Source organism: Sceloporus occidentalis, unplaced genomic scaffold (genome assembly GCF_023333645.1).
Source record: "Sceloporus occidentalis isolate IW3139 unplaced genomic scaffold, rSceOcc1.0.p SCAF_6, whole genome shotgun sequence".
Classification (NCBI taxonomy): Eukaryota; Metazoa; Chordata; class Lepidosauria; order Squamata; family Phrynosomatidae; genus Sceloporus; species Sceloporus occidentalis.
Window position 1 is genome coordinate 9,190,019 of NW_028316986.1, and position 24,889 is coordinate 9,214,907.

The 24,889-nt window shown below is 42.8% G+C and overlaps 1 long non-coding RNA gene across 1 annotated transcript; it reads left to right on the top strand.

Annotated features, from left to right (window-relative positions):
- The first annotated feature begins 618 nt into the window (after positions 1 to 618).
- Positions 619 to 6,953, top strand: LOC149310400 (uncharacterized). Its single transcript, XR_016281592.1, has 3 exons — positions 619 to 676; positions 4,439 to 4,568; positions 6,799 to 6,953. It is a non-coding gene; the product is annotated as an uncharacterized LOC149310400 (long non-coding RNA).
- The last annotated feature ends 17,936 nt before the right edge of the window (positions 6,954 to 24,889 follow it).

Here is a 24,889-nt window from a genome sequence, read left to right on the forward strand (position 1 = left end):
TGCACAACAGCCAAGGCTGATGTACTTATGTTGCACCCACAAGCACCCTGAGGTCGAGAAAGGCTACCCTGCATGGACTGGTCAGTAGCTCTCCCAAATTTTGATGGGACTCTTTCCCCCCTCTCCCTGAAAATGCCAAGGCCCTTGGCATCCCAACCTTTGGTAATCAGGAATGTCCTGTGCCCTATCCTAAGGTATGATCCTTGCCTCAAAAGTATAGGAACCTGCCATATAGAGAGTGGGGACTTTCATCTGTCTTGCTTAGCATTATCTATACTCATTAGCAATGACTTGCCAGAGAATCTAACAGGGATCATTTTCAGCCTGATATGGAAATGACAGGAATTGGTCTTGGAGCTTTCTGCATGAAGAGCATGTGATATGCAGTTAAGCTCTAGTACGTCTCCTTCCAATTGCCCTTGATGTATGGAAGTCCTTCACCTACATACAACATGTCCCAGTATTTGATTACTTAATGACAAAACATGTAAAGGAAATGCCGATGGAAACAACACACCCCATATCACAAGGATTGGTATGACAGAATACTTATGGCACTATAAATACAGACATATGGCCCACTACAAGTACATTCTTGATTCTGAAAGCAACAAAAAGATGAAGATCCTTTACCTTTTCTTTACTGTTCTTCTTCTTGTGCTCCTCCAAGGACCAGGTAAGATTCTGTTGAAATGAAAGGATAGTCAAGAGTTTCCATCTCGGTTTTTTCAATATCCAGTTGGACACAAAATGTGCAGATAGAGAAAAATGTGATGTTGGAAAACTGGTAATATACACTTGGAAAAATAGATGGAAACTAAATATATTGACCTAAATCCTATTGTTAATTTCATGAATCCATTGCAATTACCTCCATGTTGATTAACCATTCAATACTTGATTCAATCTCTCTCCTCTAACAGGGAATCCAGGATTCTGCCATTAAATGTTTATCAAGCACTTATATGACAGTGTTTATCCAGAAATCATAAAAGAAAGGAGGGAAATCCTATTTGGAGAGAGATCAATTTTGGTGGAGCAGCCAGATTGATCACGGGAACTTCTAGGAATGACCATATAACACCAGCAGGTCTTTCCAACTTAGTTACCCTCCCCAGATATAGAGATATTGTCCCCTCATTTGTCTATTCTTCCCTGCCTATGTTTCTGCCTTTTTTTAAATGCTTTTAATGTTTTTAATGTTTTTTATACTATTATTGTTTAATTCTGTTTCAGTACTAGGTATGGGGGGGGGGGGCGGTAGGTCTAGGGTTTGATGTTTAACTCTATTGTAATTGATATATTTTATTGTTGTACCCCGCCCAGATTCTTCGTGATTGGGCAGGCTATAAATAAATCTTTATTATTATATATTATAAATTTGATCAGACAGCAGGAATGGCCCTTGCAGTATTGTAAGTGTCAGCGGTGATATTACATTGGCACATGAGCCATTGCATCATTCTCTTGGTTAATAAACTAAGATAGAATCACTCATTAGTTTTTACTATATAGCAGCTAAGAAGTCAAAGGATACGCATGTGTTTTCACCAGGGTTTGGTTTTTTTGTACATTGCATTGGCCACAAAATGTGTAGCTGGAAATAAAAGTGCAGTTTGAAAACTAGTGGAAAAATGCGAGGGAAACAAGATACATTGGCTTTTTACGCAAGCATAAGACCAACCAGGTCCATTTTTGCCTGATGCTGGATGGTTGTAGTCAGTTCAGGATTATGGAAGTTTTGCACATGTATCCCCACTTTGTGTTATTGAACATCCTTGCATACTTCCTAAAACAACATAATCCAACGATGAAGTAGTATTGTGCAAGGACCACATAATTCCATGAGAATGAAGTTGCACTCCAGCTCCACAATGGAGGATATTAGATGTTCTTCATGAAGCCAGAAGAAGCCTGGTTTTGGAAAGGTTTTATCTCTGGCAAGGGAAATTTCATGATGGAAAAGAATGGTCATTGCACTAATAAATGTATCACCCACTTTGTATTTGCACTGGTATATGAGCCATAGGGTGCCCTGTTAGTTCACAAACTAAGGGAGCTTGATTTGATCCCAGGGATTAAAAAAAACAGCAACCTTTTTTGTTGTCCTAGAATGTCCCCAAATGCACTCTAAGGGTGTGGCAGGCATGTCAGCCACATTTGGAGGCATGTCAACCACATTTGGCAAAATTTTCCCCAAAAGTTTCATTTTTTGGAACAGGAAGTGAATAAGAAGTGACTCCTACCCACTTCCCAGCTTTTTAAAAAGGACTCTCCTGGGTGTAAAAAGGCTAAGTAGATCCCAAAAGATGGCAAGAATGCCCCATGTCCCCTAGAGGGCATTGAGGGAGAAGTATTTTGATTTTTGGAAGGACTAAATGTGGGGGGGAAGTGTGGCCCTCTTGGAGGATTACTGCGGCTCCCTACCCTTCCACAGTTGCCCACCTCTGATACACGACAAAGAAGAGCTACTGATTCCTATAGATCAACTGACATTGACACAAAGTGTAAACAAGGAGTAAACATGATGTGCTTTGGTGTTTTTTTAAAATGTAGGATAATTTGTTCAGTTGGAATTTCTGCCATTTAAAAAAAAACTGTCTCCCCTAGATCATCAGGTCTATTGCATACAGAGCAAGGATTTCTAACTGCCTTGCCCAAGAGCTCTCAGGCATTGGAGGCTATGCTGCCTGCCTAAAAGAAATCTACTATTTGCAAGGCAAGGGTGGGGAAATGTGGCTCTCCAAATGTTGCTGCTCTACAGTTCCCATCAGATTCAGGGCATTTCAGTCCACCTATGTATTGAGGGCCACTCTTTTTGCCTCCACCCCAGTATAAAAGCCACATACAGCTAGGTAAGACATGTCCTAACTGTAGCGTGGATGTGCCTTTGGTCATCATCTGTGATAATAATTCTCTTAGCCTGGATGTTCTATTGCAGTGAATTTCACTATGATTTGTTGTCACCTCCTATAATTACTTTCCTTGGAAATCCTTAATAATTTTGAGTGTAATTGTGATTTGACCGAGTTAATTCTTACTGGGGTTTAGCTCTCATATTCATCATCATTGCACAACATTTCCATTCACCACAAGGTTGACATAACATAAGCAACACACAGCACACAAATATACAGCCTCTGTGTTTAGCCATTTGTGTGTTCTTACTGTTATCCAAACTGGAGGGGGTATCAAAAGGACACCCACTTATTGACCTCAGTGGGGAAATTAACTAAGTCAATAGGAAGCAATGAGAGAGCTAGGGTACCTTTAGCCTATGTATATCAGTTGCAAATCAAAACTCCACAGGCAGGTTCTCAGTTTTATTTATAGCAACAAGGGAAAATCAATTTTCACTCAGAGAGACTCGCTCTCATATGCATACAATAGCTACGATGTAAAAGGTGATAGATTTATAGTAATTGAGAGGATAGGGCAATAAGTTACTGGTTCCAGAAGTGGCTCTCCAATCTGGAGAAGTCTGTAGAGTAGATCGTACCAAGATCGCTACCTGGAAATGGGTTGGCTAGCAATACTGAGGATTCTAGCTAAAAATGGACAAGGTACCTGTCTGCTTTCAAGTGAGACTGAATTAGAATGGCCCAAACAGCCAAACAAATGTAATAATGTAAATAATCATTGTATTTTGTTGAAATGTTGTTTATTATTTGTAAATTTGTTTGTTTGTTTGTGTTTGTTTGATTTATGTTATATTAATAAAAAGTACACCATAACACACACACACACACACACACACACACCTAAACAAACTGGGTATCTGGGGCAGTTTCTCGGGGATTTTGAGTGGATTTTTCCAGGAGGAAGAATGGCCAGAGATGTGGAAATGACCGGACAATAAATGACAAGCATTGTAAGCCAAAAGGTGTCGTTCCAGATGACAGTGTCCTTTGATTTTCAATTCTCCTGGTAGATACTTGGCACTTTCCCATCATCACACTCCTATGTGAAGGGATCAACCTCAAAGAGTCTATCCTGTCTATATGTACTATGCTTCTAAGCCACATCTACCAGGTTCCCATATTGGGGCAGACTCCTAGCATTGGGCTGCATAACCCTTCCATGGCTACACAACCAAACATCCCTTTTTAATATTGAGTTGATAGCAAATGTTATGCTAAGGTTGATGAAGAGGTGGTCCATGTAGTAACATTTCTGTTAAAATATACACACACCAAAAAGAATTTGTACAACACTTGCAAAGCTACTTTAAAGATGTTGTGGGAACCCCAGTGTTGGGTGCTAGCCAATTAGTGCTGCCTCCAACAAGGGTGATCTGCCCTGCCTTGATCCAGGAAGAGAAAAGGTACTTGGGAAGGAAAGGGATTTCCACACAGAACCCACTGTACACAGATCCCAATGCTCAAATGTTCCTTCATCCTGCTTTGCGTGCAAATTCTCATCTCATTTTTTTCCACAGGGGCTGCCAGATCAGAGATCACAACCCATGGGGAATGCGGATATGCTGGTGGTGCCTGCTATTCCTTCATCTGCCCTCGTGGCACTATAACCATAGGGAAATGTAGTTTTACGCTGAAATGTTGTAGAAGGTAAAGCAAAAATTCTGGTATCTCTATCCATTCTTTGATGGTGCCCATGATAAACAGATGTGGGGGGGGGGGCATGGAGGGGGGACTTAGCACAGATGGGAGAGTCCCAGCTCATTCAAAGTTGGTTCAGAATAATAGAATCACAGAATTATACAGTTGGAAAGAATTTCAAGGGCCATCTAGTCCAACACCCTTCCACTAGGAAACTGAAGCTAGAGCACTCCTGAGAGTTAGCCATCCAGCAACCAGCATCCAGCATCCAGTGAAGTTGGTCCATCACCTTAAAGGACAGATCATTCCACTGATGAAGAGCTCTTATACCTTCCTCATCTTTAGGTGGAATTTCTTTCCATGTAAAATCAAGAGTGCTTCATTTTGTGGTTCATTTTCTTTCCTCTCAGTGAAGAGAAGGTCTTTCTTTCCCCTTTTGTTGTTGTTGTTGTTGTTGCTGTGTGCCTTCAAGTCCGAAAGGAGGACCCAAATAAATGCCACCCAGTCAGCCTGAGATCAATCCCAGGAAAGATTCTAGAGCAGATCACTTAAACAGACAGTCTATAAGCACTTAGAAAAGAATGCCACAATCTCTAAAAGTCAACATGAGTTTCTCCAAAACAAGTCATGCCAGACTAATATCACTTTTTGGATAGCTTGGTAGATGAAGGGTGTAGGATATCTTGGTTTTAATAAGGTCTTCAACAAGATTCCCTCTGGGGCGAAGCAGATGGGTGAAATGGAGTGATCTGCAGCCACTCTGGCTGTGATCACTCCAGTAGCATGGTGACTGGAAAGCCCACTCCCAAAATTGGCCACTGCCAGAGGTGTCAAGCTATGACTTGCAGAGGCAGATTTTTCCACTCCTTTTCCAGGTGGATTTGAGGGCCCTTTGGCAGCTTCGGTGAGGCTCCTGTCTATTTTGGGGGCATGTATCATCTATGCCTCACACCCCTAAAGTGGATGGAAACCATTTTATTTGGCCTGTCTGCTTTGGGCCCAAGACATTCTGGCAAAAAAGCTAGTAAAATGTGGGCTAAATAATGCAATTGTTAGGTGGATTTGTGATTGGTTGACAGACCAAACCTAAAGGGTACTCACTTATGGCTCTTCTCTGTCATGGAGAGAAGTGACTATTGGGATGCCACGGGGTTCTGTCCTGGGCCCAGTGCTATTTGACATCTCTATGAATAACTTGGATAATAAAACAGAAGGCATACTTACCACTAGTGCCATCACTACAGTTTGTGTCAACTGGTGCGGTAATTCATGGTTTCACCTCCCACTGACTTCCTCCCATACCACACCATAAAGAATCCTTAGTAATTTTTTGTACGAATGTAATACCCGTATATCACTGAATGTAATTGTAATAGTTATGACAACTAGCAAAATTAAAATTATACCTTTCAATTACAATATCATATGCACAGCCTAAACGTATTTACATATACCTCAGGTGGTTAATGTGAAAATGTGGTAAAATGTGATATTTTAAATAAAATCTTGAAAGAATCAAATTATTATTTTTTAAAAAAATTGAAATTTTAACTTTTAAAAAAAATCCTGGGTGGCATCTCCTTTCTCCTCCCACTGAGCCTAACCCCATTTACATCATCTCTTCTGTTGAGCTCCAGCGTTTTAAAAGGGCCCAAGTGAATACCACAGCCTGTTTCTGCCAAAAGGCAGATGTTTGGGGAGCACTGGTATTACCCTCCCTTAGGATGTCACCTGGTGTGGACCACATACCCTGCACCCACTAGTGATGCTCCTGAGGAGAACAAAACCTATTGGTTGAAGGAGATGGGTATATTCAGCCTAGTGAAGAAAAGATATAGGGCTGATATGATTGCCTTAGAGAAGGGGTGAGGTGACTCTCACTGGACATCTTCAAAAAGAGGCTACTTGCTGGCAATGGTGTAGCTAGATTTCCTGCATTGAATGTGGGGTTGGACTCAATAGCCTATGGGACCTCTTCCAACTCAATGATTCTATAAGTATTGGATATCATACATGTTCATCCTGGATCAGCACCACCACCATATTTTGTTCTCTCAGTATGTGCATGAGCCTCAGAGATGGCAGCTTGCCCAAGTCAGCTCCTTATTTTCATAGATCTGGAGACCTGAACCACTTTTTCTGTTAATGGAATTGACATGTTTTGAACTTTCAAATATGCTGTACACCTGGATGTCTGTTTCCAGGTGGGATTATAATGTATTTTATTGTATTCCTACAGTACCATTGGAAAGTGATGGCACCACTTTCAATCTCCATTGAGAACTTGGGAATCTGGCCTTTCATTCATACTCATTGGAATTACCATTCAACTGGCTCCAGAAAATGTTTTTACTGAAGTGAGATTCATCTTTTTAAGAAAACATGTTTTGTATTCCTCCTGCCATTTTCTGAATAAAAATAAACCTACCGTGACATTTTTCTTGCTCTACTTAAGGGGGAATCAGAACTGGGCATTTGGAGGTGGTGCAAGGAAGGTTATAATTATTCTGAAATACTGTTACTTGAATTTCAGAGATTGTTGCACTAGACTCTCAAAGCATTGCTACTCCACTTTAATTGCTCTGACTGCCTCCTGTTGCATTCTGGAGTTTGTAGCTCAGTATGGTCTAAGACTTCTCTGGCTGAATATTCTCAATGCCCTTCCCTAAACTGCAAATTCCAGAATACAACAGGAGGCAGCCAGAGCAGTTAAAGTAGAATAGCAACACTTTAAGAGTGTAGTGCAATAATCAAGGAACCCATTCACACTATGTTATAAACTGGTTTGCAAACCAGTTTAAAAAGTTCACATTTGCATCGGGTTTTCCTAACCTGAATTCCAGGGGGCGGCACAATCCCCGTTAACCCAGTGCTTTTGATACCGAGGCATTTTCAGCATCTTTTCAAAAGAATTGGTCTTTATTTACCAGCTGCCAATGGGAACTTGCTGTCGATTCAGTTTGGATCATATAAAGGGAGGGGTGAATGTACAGAGGTAGATCATTTGCTTTCTCCCTGCCAGCCAAAGCCAACGCCAAAGCCAGGGAGGCGGCTGTCCTGGGAACATCATTAGACGCTGTACCTCTTTTTTAAAAATTGACAGCCTATGCACATCTTTGCTATTGCATGGCCACAGATTACCTTTAATTACTGGCATCATTGGCATGACAAAAATGCATATGATTTGATTAACTTTTTTTGCTATTGCATGGCCGCAGTAAACAGTACCTTTAAATACTGGCATCATTGGTATGACAAAGGTGCACATGATTTGATGAACATTTTTTTTAAAAAAAAACTATCAGTGGAGGGGGAGGATTAGGAGTCTTTTTTCCTCTTTTCTCAGAAATAAAACCACAACAGACTCCATTCTCAAACTGGTGCAAACAATGTTCTTGCACACATATTTTATTGCATTTATACCCCCCATTTAAACCCAGGGGGTTTAAGAGTGTGACTTCCCCCAAGGAGAACCTATCCCGGGGATTTCTTGGCAAGGTTTCTTCAGAGGGGCTTGGCATCACCATCCTCTGAAGCTGAGAGAGTGTGACTCCCCTCAAGGCTAAGCTATCCCAGGGTTTCTTGGGAAAGTTTCTTCAGAGGGGCTTGCCATCACCGTCCTCTGAGGCTGAGAGAGTGTGACACATCCTTTTTTTTTATTCTGACAGGCTTTTAGGAACTGACTACAATGGACTTTTAACAATGTTCTGCCTTGGTTCTTTTTTATCTTCTGTCTTTTAATGGATATTTAAATATAGTGGGCCCTCTCCTTATGCAGGAAATCCATTCCTGATCATCCCGCGTAAGGGAAAATCCGCCTATGCTCGAGCCCCATAGGAAATAATAAATCATTTTTTCCCTCCACAAGCAGCTTCCGCATACACTGGAAGCCATGTAAAATGCTTCCACACATTCCACAGGAGCACTGTAACTTTAATTGCTTAAAACCATTTAATACACTGAGGTGGGTTGGGTTTTTTATCTTTATTTATTTTTGATGAAAAATGTTAAGCTGACATATCTAGACTATTAAAAAATATATCTGAACATGAAAAAATAGTAATAAAGTGAACAGATGAGGAGGAGGAGGAGGAGAAGGAGGAGGAGCAGCAGCAGCAGCAGCAGCAGCTGAGAATGGATCAAAGAACTTACAAGTCGTAAGAGCTGGGGCATAAGGTTTAGATACACTGAGTCACTCCTAAATCATCAAAATGGATTTTTCCATTGTGATGATGGTGGGCAGTGAGTTATTTCTTTGTCAGTAAATAAAAATGAACATTAGCTAGATTGCCTCAAATGTGTCATAGCATCATAGAATCCTAGAGTTGGAAGGGACCGCAAGGGCCATCCAGTCCAACCCCCTGCCATGCAGGAACTCTCCATCAAAGCATCCCAGACAGATGGCCATCCAGCCTCTGTTTTCTTTTCATGTGTTCACATACTGTTTTGATTCTGAATCTCAAAAAGTGCCAAGGACCAATTATCTATCCATCTCCCAGTATCAGGTACAAGAACACTTTCATTCAGAAATCCAGGTTTCAACTGTAAAAACAAGAAAGCTTTATTCAGGAACTATAGATGTTCACCATAGACCTATGTTGTCAGGACTAAATGGCCAGTGCTGGTACAACATAATTAAAGCATACAATAATTCAAATTTCTAGAGGGCTTACACCCCAGTCACCCATAAAACTGAACACTCTCCATTTCCATCTTTCCCAGAGTCCAACCCCATACCATCCATTCTTAGGAGCCTGATCTTGAAACTCTCAGCCTCTCCTCCCTTCCCACCAAAGGAATATGACCAACAGCCTTAGCAATTAACTTAATTCATACCAAGTAATGAAGTGTAAAATGTCACCAGCAAGCAAATCAGGTCACTATTGACTATGGCAGGCAAGCTGAGTTAAGCTCTATCCCATTTTCAACTGAAAATTGGCTGAAAATAGAACCCAGATGTGGCTGAAGGGCTTCGTCCAGTTTTGGCTTTGGGATCTTTCAGCAAATGTTTGACCAGAGGGAGGAGTTTGGGTGTTGGACTGTTAGCGAGTAAACTGATACTTTAGGACTGGCAGTTATTTGTTTACAGACATTTTTCACCATCCAAAAAGGTTGCTTTTATAAGGTTGGCAGGGTCAAGGTGCTGATGAGGCCCCAAATGGGTCACATGCTGCTTAAAGGTTCTACCCCTTATTGATAGTGAGAGATACTTCTTCATTTTATCCAAGAACAACAGTTATTGGAGTTCCTCTGAAAATACCATCATGGTAAAACTACTAATAAACTGGTTTAATTCAAGTGTGCTTACTCCCCTCCTGTGGGAGTTTTATGCAAACTGCTGTGCAATCAATCTTTTGGCTATGGAAATATATCAGTGTCATGTGCAAATCGCATTCAGTCGAAAGTAAACTGTGACTCAGGTTTAGTCAACATGAATTCCTTTTCAAGTTGCCAAAGACAGAATTCATTTAGTGTAACCTGGCTGAAGATTAACAAGGAAGCAAATGCCCAGCCCACTTCACCAGACAAAACTAGGCATTTGGCCATAAAAGAAACAAACGGGAAGTACTTCAACCCATCTGTGGGGCTAAGACAGGATTTCCCAGTAGAGGACCCCTTAAGGAGACACATAGCATAAGTGTCCAGAACACTTGCATTGCATATCTAAAGGACACCCACACATTTAATGCAAACTTCACTAGCCTGGTGCCCACTGCACATGTTGCACTGCAACTGCCATCATTCTCAGTCGTCCCAGACCTTCTGCTCTTAAAATATATTTGACTGTAGGCCCCACCTCCATCAAGTTATCCTCCATCCTCCATTGGGTGTCCTATAGATGTTTGGATTACAGCTCCCTTTGTCTGCAGGTATCACAAACTTCTCCTACCATTAATCTTGGACAACAGTTTCTATCATTCTTGACAACATCCCCCTCAGCCTATGCCCTCTGGATGTGTTGATCTATAACTCCCATCAGCCATACAGACTGAGTGGTGAATGCTATAGCCCCAAACATCTTAAGAGCAGTGAGCTGCAGCATAAAGCTGTATGGAAAATGTTCAGATGTGACAAGAGGCAAATGGACACTCACTGTGTAAAAACCAGGAATTGGTTGCAGCTGAGACTCAAAGCAACAGATGAATGTCCAAGGTCACAGAGTGTGCAAGAGAGCACATAATAATAATAATAATAATAATAATAATAATAATAATAAATTTTATTTCTGTTTCCCGCCTCTCCCTACGGATCGAGGCGGGATTACAGCAGTCAGTATATTACATCAGTAAAAACATAACAATTACAAAGCATAAAATCTACATACTATCCCTACAATATAATTTACAATTTATCGACTCTTCATAAGAACATACCATACTAGCAGAGGTGAGATGTTTTACAGTAGATTTGTTGGGTAGGCTCACCGGAAGAGATCCGTCTTCAGTGCTTTCTTAAAGGCATTGAGAGTGGTAATGAGACGGATCTCCTCTGGCAGTTCACTCCACAACTTGGGGACCATGGCAGAAAATACTCTGTGGGAAGTAGTCACCAGCCTGGTTTTTACATAGTCTAGCGATTTACTCCCAGATGTTCTGAGAGTGCGGGGAGGATTGTGTAGGGAGAGGCATTCCCTCAAGTAACTCAGACCCAAGCCATTTAGGGCTTTAAAGGTAATAACCAACACTTTGTATTGGACCCGGAAGCTAATCAGCAGCCAGTTTAAGGATTTTAATATAGGTGTTATATGGTCAAACCTTGATGCTCCTTGACCAATCTAGCTGCCGCGTTTTGGACTAATTGAAGCTTCCGAACTTGGTACAAAGGTATCCCCATGTAGAGCATATTACAGAAATCTAAACGAGAGATTACCAGTGCAAGTACCACTGCTTCAAGGTCTTTTTGATCCAGGTAAGGGCGCAGTTGGCGTATCAACCAAAGTTGGTACCAAGCACTCCTAGCCATCGCATCTACTTGAGATGACAAATGTAGAGACGGATCCAGGAGTACTGCCAAACTGTGAACTTTGTCCTTTAGGGGAAGTGTGATCCCGTCCACGACAGGTTGGCAAAACTCCTTGCCTGGGCCAGGGGTTCCTATCACATGTACCTCCGTTTTCTCTGGATTCAACTTGAGTTTGTTTTCCCTCATCCAGCCCATTACCAATTCAAGGCAGGCATTTAGAGGAGAGATACCATCCTTGGTCACTGCAAGAGTCGGAGGCATAGAGAAATAAATATGAGTGTCATCAGCATACTGATGTAAATATGCTATGTGATCTTGTTTGGAGGACAGTATTCCAAGTGACACAGGAACTTGTATAGGAAGGGGCTGGGCAAAGTGGCTGCATGGCAAATGTGTATATAAGCCCAGATTTCCATTGTACAGTTTGTGGGGATTGTAGTTGGTGTATGGAGGATGTGTAGTATTGTTCTCATGTGTGTGTTTGCAACTAAGAATAAACAGTGACTCTATGGAGAAAAGCCAGGCTTCAGTGTGCTTTCATCTACCAGCTGTTTTCCTGGCACACTCCAGCCTTCCAGTTGTTTATCTTCTCACAGGCTTCTGAGATTACTCTGCACACTCACGTCTACATCAACAGGTTTATCTAGTAGAATAGTGTTCCCCATTTATCCTGAACCTCTATTATATGGTGTGCCGCGCATCAGAAGAGGCAATGGCCCACACAACCATTTTTTCAATAGGGTTCAACCATGCGGGGTATTTCCCTTATGCGGGGGGGGGGGGGGTCTGGAATGGCCCACTTTATATAAACCATCAACAAAGATACCAGTAAATCTTAACCCACCAAGTCAGGCTCTTAATTCATCTAAACCAGTACTGTCTAGCTTGGCTGCCCATTGCTACCCACCATCTCTGAGCATTCTCCATCACCTCTTACAAACTCCTTTCAAGTGGAAATCAGAAGATCAAACTTGGAATCCAAAGCCAGGAGAGAATTTGATTTTCATGAGTTCTGTGTCGATCTAACTCAGTATTGTCTCATCTGAGTGGAACTGCTCTCCATGTTCTGTGATCAAGAATGGGACATCACATCACCATCAGATACTGGAGATCAGACTTGAGAACCTCAAATTACAAACACAAGAAATTACAAACTCAGTTCCTGCTACAGAGAAGAGGAGGAGAGAGGTAGCTGGGCAGCCATTGTAAGTGGTGACTGTTTAATTTTTTTTCTTTTAAACTCTAGGAAGAGTGTGCTTGTAGTCACATCTTCAGTGAGTCACATCTGTGAGTCACTAGGGGGTGGAGCTAGCAGACTAGTTCTATATTACTCCTCCCAGAGCCGTGCGCCGTTAGAAGTTTTAATTCTATTTTTATTTCATTTTTTTTCATCCAAGGAAATCTACAGCAGAGGCAGTGTTGATTGAGCTCACTGCCACAAATTGTTGAAACATCAGGAGCTTTAACATTGGTGTTTTCTGGAAGATTCTTTTTTTTCAGGAGGAAGCCCACAGTCCTGTTCTAGTAATTTCCTAAGACTTTTCAGTATGGACACTGACGGAAGCATGGCAGTCACCTGGAACACTTGTGGGATGTTTGTCTTCTTGCCTACAGAAGTGGAGAACTTCACATGCAAGTTGGTAGCCCTCTTGGAGGAGAAAGTGCAGCAGTTGGAGTCCAGAGTAGCTACACTTCAGCATATTAGGGAGCAGGAGGATTTCCTGGACACAACAGAACTAACAATCCTGGACAAATACCACGCAGAGGAAGATGCTGGAGCTGAGGAGGTCACTTCACATACACAGGAGGCAGACAGCTGGAGGAATGTCACACAGAGAAGTAGGCCAAGAAGGGACTGTTCGGGGAGCTTGCAGCTAGAGAATCGATTCTAAGCTCTTTCCCTTATCAAGGAGGACGAAGAAGAGCAGCATGGACAGACTTCAGGGACATAGCAGGCAAGTCTGAGAGTCCCACCCAAGGGAACAGCCGCTGCTAAACCTCGTAGGAGGCGTGTAGTCGTAGTTGGGGACTCCTTGCTGAGGGGTACAGAAGCAGTGATTTGTAGGCCTGACAAGATGTCTCGAGAGGTGTGTTGTCTTCCAGGGGCAAAGATCCGTGATGTGACAGAGAGGCTGACAAGACTGGTCAAGCCTACTGACCAATACCCCTTCCTTTTGGTCCACGTGGGAACCAACGATACTGCAAGACACAGCCTGCAGAACATCAAAAGGGATTACGAGGCGCTTGGTAGGAAGCTGAAAGGAATGGATGTACAGGTTGTCATCTCGTCTCTTCTGCCAGTTGAAGGGCACGGTCCAGGAAGGAAGAGGAAAATAGCAGATGTGAATAACTGGCTTCGCAAATGGTGCCACCGAGAACAATTTGGATTCTTTGATCATGGGCTGCGGTTCCATGAGGAGGGACTTCTTGCAACGGACGGGTTGCATCTCACACAAGTTGGAAGAAATGTTTTTGCCAACAGTCTCAAGAACTTGATCAGGAGGGCTTTAAACTGAGTTCCGTGGGGAAGGGAGACAATATTAAGGAAGGCGAAAGGGCTGGAGAAAATAGGCAGACATAGAGGAAACAAGAAAAAAACTGCAAGGACCCAACAGTGGGAGGCAAAAAAAACTTGCACAAGCAGCAAGTAAATGGGACCTGTGGTCTGCAATGTCTCTACACTAATGCACAGAGCATGGGAAATAAGCACGATGAACTTCAACTCCTAGTACAACAAAGCAATTATGATATAATAGGCCTCACTGAAACCTGGTGGGACGAGTCTCATGATTGGAATGTGGAAATAGAGGGGTATAACCTTTTTAAGAGAAAAAGGCCAAACAGGAAAGGAGGAGGAATAGCACTATATGTCAGAGATATTTACACCAGTGAAGAGATCCAGGACATCAATCCTGGAAGCCAGGTGGAGAGCATCTGCATAAAAATTAAAGGGGAGGGAAACAACAAGGATGTTATGGTGCGAGTCTACTACAGACCCCCAAGGAATTGGATGATATCTTTCTAGAACAGATGACCACACAGTCAGAAAAGAGAGATGTAGTAGTGATGGGCGACTTCAACTATCCTGATATTTGCTGAAAGTCAAACTCAGCAAAATCCACAAGGTCTAGCAAATTCCTCACTTGCCTGGAAGTCTATTTCATGGTCCAAAAGGTGGAAGAGGCAACAAGGGGCTCAGCTATTTTGGATCTGATCCTAACCAACAAGGATGACTTGGTTAATGGGGTGCAAGTGGTGGGATCATTAGGTGGAAGTGACCGTGTTCTCCTGGAGTTTGTTATACAATGGAAAGGAGAAGCCAGGCAGAGTCAGACACGCATCCTAGACTTTAGGAGAGCGGATTTCAGTAAACTTAGAGAAGTATTGAGGGCGATTCCATGGTCTGAAATACTAAAAGATAAGGGAGTTCAGGACAGATGGGAGTTTCTCAAAAGAGAGATACTGAAGGCACAATTTCAAACAGTTCCAGTGAGAAAGAAAAATCAAAGGTGTCTCAAGAAACCAGGATGGATGACTAAGGAACTTTCAACTGAGCTAAGTTTGAAACGGAACATGTATAAGAAATGGAAACAGGGGGAAATCCCAAAAAATGAATTCAAAGAAATAACAGGCATGTGTAGGGGTAAAGTCAGAAAAGCTAAAGCGCAGAATGAACTCAGGCTTGCTAGAGAGGTTAAAAAGAATAAAAAGGGCTTTTTGGATATGTCCGCAGCAAAAGGAAGAAGAAGGAAATGGTAGGGCCACTGCGTGGAGAAGATGGCAAAATGCTAACAGAAGACAAAGAAAAGGCAGAATTACTCAACACCTTCTTTGCCTCAGTCTTCTCAGAAAAGGAAAAGGCTGCTCAACCTGAGGATAATGGAGCAGAGGACAGAATAGGGGAAATTCAGCACAGAAAAAGTAAAGAGATAGGACAGGAATACCATGTTAATCTAAATGAATTTAAGTCTCCAGGACCAGATGAACTACATCCAAGGGTACTAAGAGAACTGGCAAATGTAATATCAGAGCCATTGGCAATCATATTTGAAAACTCCTGGAGAACAGGAGAGATCCCAGCAGACTGGCGAAGGGCAAAGATTGTCCCCATCTTCAAAAAGGGGGAAAAGGAGGATCCCAACAATTATCGTCCAGTTAGTCTGACATCAATACCAGGAAAGATTTTGGAGCAGATCATTAAACAGAGAGTCTGTGAACATCTAGAAGGCAATGCCATAATCACAAAAAGTCAACATATGTTTCAGAGAAAGAAGTCATGCCAGACAAATCTGATCTCTTTCTTTGATAAAATTACCAGCTTGGTAGATGAAGGGAATGCTGTGGATAGAGTATATCTTGATTTCAGTAAGGCCTTTGACAAGGTTTCCCATTACATTCTTGCAAACAAGCTTGTAAAATGTGGGCTAGAGAAAGTAACTGTTAAATGGATCTGTAATTGGTTGACTGGCCGAACCCAAAGGGTGCTCAACAATGGCTCCTTTTCATCCTGGGGAGAAGTGACCAGTGGGATCCCACAGGGCTCTGTCCTGGGCCCCGTGTTATTCAACATCTTTATCAATGACCTGGATGACAGAATTGGGAGCATACTTATCAAATTTGCAGATGACACCAAATTAGGAGGAATAGCTCCAGAGGATAGGATCAACATTCAAAATGATCTGAATAGACTAGAAAGCTGGGCCAAAGCTAACAAAATGAAATTCAACACAGAGAAATGTAAGGTACTGCACTTAGGGCAGAAAAATGAAATGCACAGATGTGGGATGGGTGACACCTGGCTGAATGAAACTACATGTGAAAGGGATCTTGGAGTCCAAGTAGACCACAAGTTGAACATGAGTCAACAGTGCGATGCGGCAGCTAAAAAGGCCAATGCAATTTTAGGCTGCATCAATAGAAGTATAGTGTCTAGATCAAGAGAAGTAATAGTGCCACTGTATTCTTCTCTGGTCAGGCCCCACCTGGAATATTGTGTCCAGTTCTGGGCACCACAATTCAAAAAGGACATTGAGAAACTGGAGCGTGTCCAGAGGAGGGCGACTAAAATGGTGAAAGGTCTGGAAACCTTGCCCTATGAGGAACGACTCAGGGAGCTGGGGATGTTTACCCTGGAGAAGAGAAGGTTAAGAGGTGATATGATAGCCCTGTTTAAATTTTTCAAATGATGTCATATTGAGGAGGGAGCAAGCTTGTTTTCTGCTGCTACAGAGAACAAGACCCAGAACAATGGATGCAAGCTACAGGAAAAAAGATTCCACCTCAACATTAGGAAGAACTTCCTGACAGTAAGGGCTGTTTGACAGTGGAATAAACTCCCTCGGAGTGTAGTGGAGTCTCCTTCCTTGGAGGTCTTTAAGCAGAAGCTGGATGGCCATCTGCTGGGGATGCTTTGATTTGGATTTCCTGCATGGCAGGGGATTGGACTGGATGGCCTGTGCGGTCTCTTCCAACTATGATTCTATGGTTCTATGATTCTAAGAAATATTTTTACTGATGGCCACCAGCTCACTTCTCGTGGGATGTTGTCACTGAAAATCACTAGGAAAGGAGGCCAGAGCTACTACCAAGCAGTGTGGGGTCATTCTGGGGACTATAGTCCAAAGAAAATCTGGGTTTGACTTAATCCCAGAGTATGTTCCACCCCTGCCCTGGGAGATACATTGTTACAGTGAACAAAAAAACTTCCCACAATGTCTGTCAATGCCCCATACAATGCTGGAATCTACCACTCAGTCAACTGGGAGACCTAGAAAGGTCCTTATACCAAGTCAGTCTATTTCTCTATTGTGCTAAGGGTTCTCTCCATGAAGCTTTTTCAATCTGCTGCCCTCTAGCTGGAATGGACTTCAGCTTTCATCAGTAGGACGAATGGAAAGGAAAGTTATACTCCAAAACTGGATACCCCGACGAGCTTCACAGAAAAAAAAGAGGGAGGGAGGGAGATTACTTTGCACTTACTGGAAGCAGGTCTCCTAAATCTCAGATGGAGTTCTCTCAGCTGTTCCTAGAGTTGCACAGGACTGATCCTGGTATATGACCATGTAAAACATGGTTCTTCACAAGACCAGCCCCAAACTAACAGCTAATGCCCTAATCTGGTTGAAGATGCACAGTAGCCAAGGCCAGTTAACTTACCTTGCACTCCCAAGCACCCTGGGGCCATTGAGATGGGGAATGCTACCCTGCAGATTGGTCAGCAGCTCACCCAAATTTTGATGGGGCCCTTTCTCACCTCTTCTTGGAGAAGCCAAGGTGCTTGGCAAGCAGGAAAATCCTGTGCCCTACTCTAAGGTATGACCCTTGCCCTATAAGTATAGGAACCTACCATGTAGACAATGAGAACTTTTGTTGGTCCTGCTCAGTATGATCTATACTCATTAGCAAAGGCATGCCAGGGGATCTAACATTGGTCTTTTTCAGTCCAATACAGATATCATCAGGTTTGGTCCTAGAGCACTGGTGGTTTTGGACTGGTACCTATCCTTCCAATTGCCCTTGAGATAAGAAGGTTTTTCCCCTGCATACAACTGGTCCAGGTTTTTGATTACTTAATGATAAAACATGTTAAATAAATGCCAGTAAACATAAGTCAATCCATCATAAGGACTGGTATGACGGAATTCTTATAGCACTATAAATACAGATGTGTAACCCATTGGAGGTGCGTTCTTGGTTCTGAAAGCAACAGAAAGATGAAAATCCTTTACGTTCTCTTGGCTGTTCTTCTTCTTGGGCTCTTCCAAGGGCCAGGTAAGAGCCTAATAAAATGAAGGGATAAGTCATGAGTTTCCACCTCAGTGATTTGTTTTGCTCTGTTTTTAGTGTACAGTTGGACACAAAATGTGCAACTGGAAAAATGTGCACTCGGAAAATTGGTAATATATGGCTGAATTCAGACTGCATCTCCCTGTATGAGTTGGTCCAAGGCTCTGAGATCATCAGGATTAGCCCTTCTATCAGTCCCACTGCCATCATATGCATGGTTGGGGGATATGAAAGAGGGCCTTCTTGGTGGCTGCCCCTAGAGGCCTGGTGGCGCAGTGGTTAAATGCCTGTACTGCAGCCATTCACTCAAAACCACAAGGTTGCGAGTTCAAGACCAGCAAAAGGGCCCAAGCTCGACTCAGGCTTGCATCCTTCCGAGGTCGCTAAAATGAGTACCCAGACTGTTGGGGGCAAATTAGCTTACTTGCTAATTAGCTTACTTGCTGTTCACCGCTATGATCTTTGGAATAGCGGTATATAAATAAAACAAATTAATTATTATTATTATTACATGCTGTACCCACTCAGGGTGGTAGAAACATCCAGGGAGCAGTGAAGAAAATCAGAGTGGCAACAAGGAAAGTCCAGGGAGTTGAGAAGCAGTGATGCAGAGGGTGAAAAGCAGGAGCTGGTGCTGGTGCTGGTCGACAAAATTAGAAATCAAAGAGACTTGCTCTTTGGAGGGGACAGTGAGATGAGCACATAAGCATGAGAGTTGGATGGAGCCTGAGGAAGCAACATGACCACCGGATCAATGCAGTGTTATTAACTTGGTGGCAACCTCCTCCAACGCCATCTTACTATTCCCTCCTCCATGCTTTCACCTCCTCTTTCCCCCTCAGTGTTGGGAGACACCTGGCTGCAGTGGGCACAACGGCATGGATTGGCAGATGGATGGAGAGAGCAAGCAAGAGCAGGAAGAGGAGGGCATCTCTCTGCAGTGCTTGGTACCAAACCATCTGTGCCTGCGCTTGTCTTGCTTGTAGTGTCTTGGTATCAACCCATCTGTGTCTGAGCTTGTTTTGCTAGCAGGAGTGAGCACCATCTCCTGTGTGGTTGGTTGCCTCTGAAGAGGTGAGGAACTGATGCCTTCACTGCTACTTTGAATAGTTGCTGATAGAGGCTTCTTATCTTGCTGCTAAGCCTCAGAGAGAGGGGGAGAGAGAGAGTGTGCCAGGATGACTAATATCAGAAATGTTACAAAGTCTTCAAGGAACTCGTTTTATTTATGTATGTTTTTATTTCATTTCATTTCTATGCCACCATTCTCCCAGAAAGGGACCCAAGGTGGCTCACAGATAAAATTGTTTAAAAGAATTTGCATTAAAAATGTAGAAATAATTAGACTCAATTAGCTTTCAAAAGTTTTGGCTTCCAACTTGAGCTGTTTCTGAAGGAGTTTGGTCTTTTCTTTTGGTCAATGGGAGGAGGAGGAGCTAGAAGACTCATTCTACAGAGCTGCTGGTAGAGGAATTTTGGGACATTCCTTGCAAAAGGGAAGCCTGGGTTTCTGTTTCCACTTTGCTTGGGTAAGAGCTTAAAATTTTAAAGTGAGAACCGTTTCTTTTGGTCACTGGGAGGAGGAGGAGCTAAAAGCCTCATTCTACAGAGCTGCTGCTAGAGGCGCACGCCTAAAGATGTGCAGATTTTTTCCCCACATTCATTTCTATTTTTATAGTCAAGGAGGGTTTGGAGTACAGTTGAGAACTCACCTGGCCACTATGCTGGAGGACATCTCCTTCAATTTTACACTTTTTTCTTCACAACTCCCTTAAGGGGCTTCTGGGGACTTGCTCAGAGGAAGTGAGTCAGAGACTTGCCTCTTGAAGTAGCTAGTAGCCAGGAGCTCTGTACATAACTAGAGTCCCAGTAGATTGAGCTCACTAAGAGTTTGAGACAAAAGCCAGGCCCATGGGGGTTCTTTGCACTGGTGTTTAACAGGGAAGCCCACAGTCTTGTTCAGTGCAGCCTTAAGACTTTTCAGTATGGACACTGACGGACCTGCTGCAGTTACCTGCAACACTTGTGGGATGTTTGTCTTCTTGCCCACAGATGTGGGGAACTTCACCTGCACTAAGTGCATGTTGGTAGCCCTCTTAGAAGAGAAAGTACAGCAGCTGGAGGCCCAGGTAGCTACACTTCAGCATCATAGGAAGCAAGAGGTTTTCCTGACCAGAATTAACCAGACGCTTCTGAACAGGAAACACACAGAGGAACTTGCTGGGGAGGCGGAAATCACTTCACATACAACAGAAGTAGATAGTTGGAGAAACGTCACACAGAGAAATAGGGAAACCAGGGAATGTTCTGTGAGCTTGCAGCTACAGAATTGATTTGAACCTCTCTCTTTTATCAAGCTTGATGAGGAACAGCAGCAGGGACAGACTTCAGGGACAGAGCAGGGGACCCTGAGAGTTCCACCAAAAGTAAAAGCTGCTTCTAAGCTCCGGAGGAGGCATGTGGTCATCATGGGGGACTCCTTGCTGAGAGGCACTGAACCTGTGGTTTGTGAGCCCGACAATATGTCTCGGGAGGTGCGCTGTCTTCCTGGGGCAAAGAGAGGCTGACAAGACTGGTCAAGTCTACTGACCATCACCCCTTTCTTTTGGTTCATATGGGAACCAATGATACTCCAAGGCACAGCCTTCAGAATATCATAAGGGATTATGAGGCTTTGGGTAGGAAGTTGAAAGAGATGGATGCACAGGTTGTCATCTCATCTCTTCTCCCAGTCAAAGGGCATGGCCCAGGAAGGGAGAGGAAAATAGCAGAGGTGAATAACTGGCTCCGCAGATGATGTCACCAAGAACGATTTGGATTTTGGGATCATGGTCTGAGGTTCCATGAGGAGGGACTTCTGGGAAGGGATGAGCTGCATCTCACACCAGTTGGCAACAATGTTTTTGCCAATAGTCTCAAAAATTTGATCAGTAAGGCTTTAAACTGAGTTATGTGGGGGAGGGAGACAGTATTCTGGAAGGCAAAAGCGCTAGAGAAAATAGTCAAACTGTCATAGAGGGAACAAGACAAACAGTGCAAGGACCCAAACGTGGGAGGCAAAAAAACTTGCACAGGCAGCAAATAAAGGGAACACATGGTCTGCAATGTCTCTACACTAATGCACAGAGCATGGGGAATAAGCAAGATGAACTTCAACTCCTAACACAACAAAGCAAATATGATATAATAGGCATCACCGAAACCTGGTGGGATGAGTCTTATAATTGGAATGTGGAAATAGAGGGGTATAACCTTTTTAAGAGAAATAGGCCAAACAAGAAAGGAGGAGGAATAGCACTATATGTCAGAGATATTTACACCAGTGAAGAGATCCAGGACATCAATCATGGAAGCCAGGTGGAGAGCATCTGGATAAGAATCAAAGGGCAGGGAAACAACAAGGATGTTACTGTGGGAGTCTACTACAGACCCCCAAGTCAGACTGAATAATTGGATGATGCCTTTCTAGAACAGATGACTACACACTCAGAAAGGAGAGATCTAGTAGTGATGGGTGACTTCAACTATCCTGATATTTGCTGGAAGTCAAACTCAGCCAAATCCTCAAGGTCCAGCAAATTCCTCATTTGCCTTGGAGACAATTTCATTGTCTAAAAGGTGGAAGGGGATCAGCTATTTTGGATCTGATCCTAAGCAACACGGATGACCTAGTTAATGGAGTGCAAGTGGTAGGATCCTTAGGTGGGAGTGATAATGAGAGTTTGTTATACAATGGAAAGGAGAAGCGAGGCATAGTCAAACATTCATTCTAGACTTTAGGAAAGCTGATTTTAGTAAACTTAGAGAAATACTGGGGGTGATCCCATGGTCAAGAATACTAAAAGAGAAGGGAGTTCAAGAAGGATGGGACTTTCTCAGAAGGGAGAAACCGAAGGCACAATTTCAAACAATTCTCTGAAGATGCCAGACACAGCTGCTGGCGAAACATCAGGAAGAAAATCTTCTACAACATGGCCACATAGCCCAAAAAACCCATAAAAAACCGTGGATGCCAGCCAAAAGAGCCTTCAACTTCACAATTTAAAACAGTTCCAATGAGGAAGAAAAATGGGAGATGTCTCAAGAAACCAGGATGAGTGACAAGTAACTTTCAAATGAGCTAAGTTTTAAACAGAACATGTATAAGAAATGGAAAAATGGGGAAATCACCAAAGAGGAATTCAAACAAATACCAAGCATGTGTAGGGGTAAAGTCAGAAAAGCTAAAGAGCAGAATGAACTCAGGCTTGCTAGAGAGGTTAAAAAGAATAAAAAGGTCTCTTTTGGATACGTCCGCAGCAAAAGGAAGAAGAAGGAAATGGTAGGGCCACTCTGTGGAGAAGATGGCAAAATGCTAACAGAAGACAGAGAAAAGGCAGAATTACTCAACACCTTCTTTGCCTCAGTGTTCTCAGAAAAGGAAAAGTGTGCTCAACCTGAGAATAATGGAGCAGAGGACAGAATAGGGGAATTTCAGCACAGAATAAGTAAAGAAATAGTACAGGAATACCTGGTTAATCTAAATGAATATAAATCTCCATGACCTGATGACCTACATCCAAGAATATTAAAAGAACTGGCAAATGTAATATCAGAGCCATTGGCAATAATCTTTGAGAGCTCCTGGAGAACAGGAGAAGTCCCAGCAGACTGGAGGTCGGCAAACGTTGTTCCCATCTTCAAAAAGAGGGGGAAAGAGGATCCCAACAATGATCATCCAGTTAGTCTGACATCAGTGCCAGGAAAGTTTCTGGAGCAGATCATTAAACAGAGAGTCTGTGAACATCTAGAAAGCAATGCCATAATCACAAAAAGTCAACATGGGTTTCAGAGAAAAAAGTCATGCCAGACAAATCTGATCTCTTTCTTTGATAAAATTACTAGCTTGGTAGATGAAGAGAATGCTGTGGATATAGTATATCTTGATTTCAGTAAGGCCTTTGACAAGGTTTCCCATGACATTCTTGCAAACAAGCTTGTAAAATGTGGGTTAGACAAGGCAACTGTTACATGGATTTGTAATTAGTTGACTGGCTGAACCCAAAGGGTGCTCAACAATGGCTCCTTTTCATCCTGGGGAGAAGTGACCAGTGGGGTCCCACAGGACTCTGTCCTGGGACCAGTGCTATTCAACATCTTTATCAATGACTTGGATTACAGAATTGGGGGCATACTTATCAAATTTGCAAATGACACCAAATTAGGAGGAGTAGCTAATACTCCAGAGGACAAGATCAAAATTCAAAATAACCTGAACAAACTTGAAAGCTGGGTGAAAGCTAACAAAATGAATTTCAACACAGAGAAATGTAAGGTACAGTGCGCCCGCTTTATACGCGGGCATGTTTTATGCAGCTTCCAGCATACGCTGGACGCTGCAACAGAAGGAAAGGAGGCACACACAGGAAGGAAACAATGGCGCGTGCTCCTGTGGCGTGCACCCCATGCGCCACCGTCGTGCCACTGCAGGCACAAGCCCCATTCATTTGAATAGAGAACACCATTCCACAGCATCCCTCAACATTTTTCTTGGAATGCTTCTGTTAATCAGCACAGCAAGTTGGAATACTATTTTGCATTAGCTGTTTGGCCCTTCCAAAATACATTAAAATACCTTCCTCATCACAAACAAATGTGCCATGACCTTTCATGTTGACATTTTGGTATTGAATGTCTTCAGCCTTGAGAACCTAAGTGCCCCCTCAGGAAGTACTGTTGTTTGGTCTCCAGATCATAGTGATATAACCATGGAGATTATCGCCCTGCCCTTTCCTGTCCTTTCCCCCCAAATTAGGCATGGGATGTAAACTTTTAAATGGGATTTTATTGCATGCCTCTATGCTCAGGCAGGAGGCATCCCATACCCAATCATGGCATCCTGCACCAGATCAGGAGTTCTCCTGCACCTTGCAAAGAATGGGAAATCCATTTATTTTTTTTTCAAAAAATGAAGGAGAAGTCCAGATTGGATATGCAATGCCATGACTGGATATGGGGTGCCTCCTGCCTGAGCATGGAGGCATGTGATAAAATCTGCATTTCAAAGTACATATCCCATGCCTAGCTTGGGAGGAAATCACAGGAAATGACAGTGCGATAATCTCCCATGTTTCATAAACAGTCATTCCAAAAAATATTACTAGATTGCTCAAAATGCTGCAAAATCAACTTGGAGATATCCACTTGATTTGGTTTCTTGTCAGCATTCAAATATTTTGGCATCCACTTGGCTGACAGCTTCTGCATAGCCAACTGCTCATGAACGATAAACTCAATGCATTTTTTATCATATCTCTAGTGTGTCAACAATTGTTTTAGCTGAAATTTGCCAATCTGCCAGAATCAGGTCACGCTCAATACTTTCAGGTGTTGACTTTGCTGAAGGCTTCCTAGACCTTGCTGCATCTTCAGTCTCAAAATCTCCACAATGAAAGATGGCACACCGCTTCTTCACAGTTGAATATGATGGGCTCTTGTCACTCCATGTTTGCATCATACACTCATGCACTTTCTTTGCAGTTTTGTTTTGCAGAAACAGGAACTTCATGATGGCCTGGAGTTCAGCACTTGAAAACTGCACA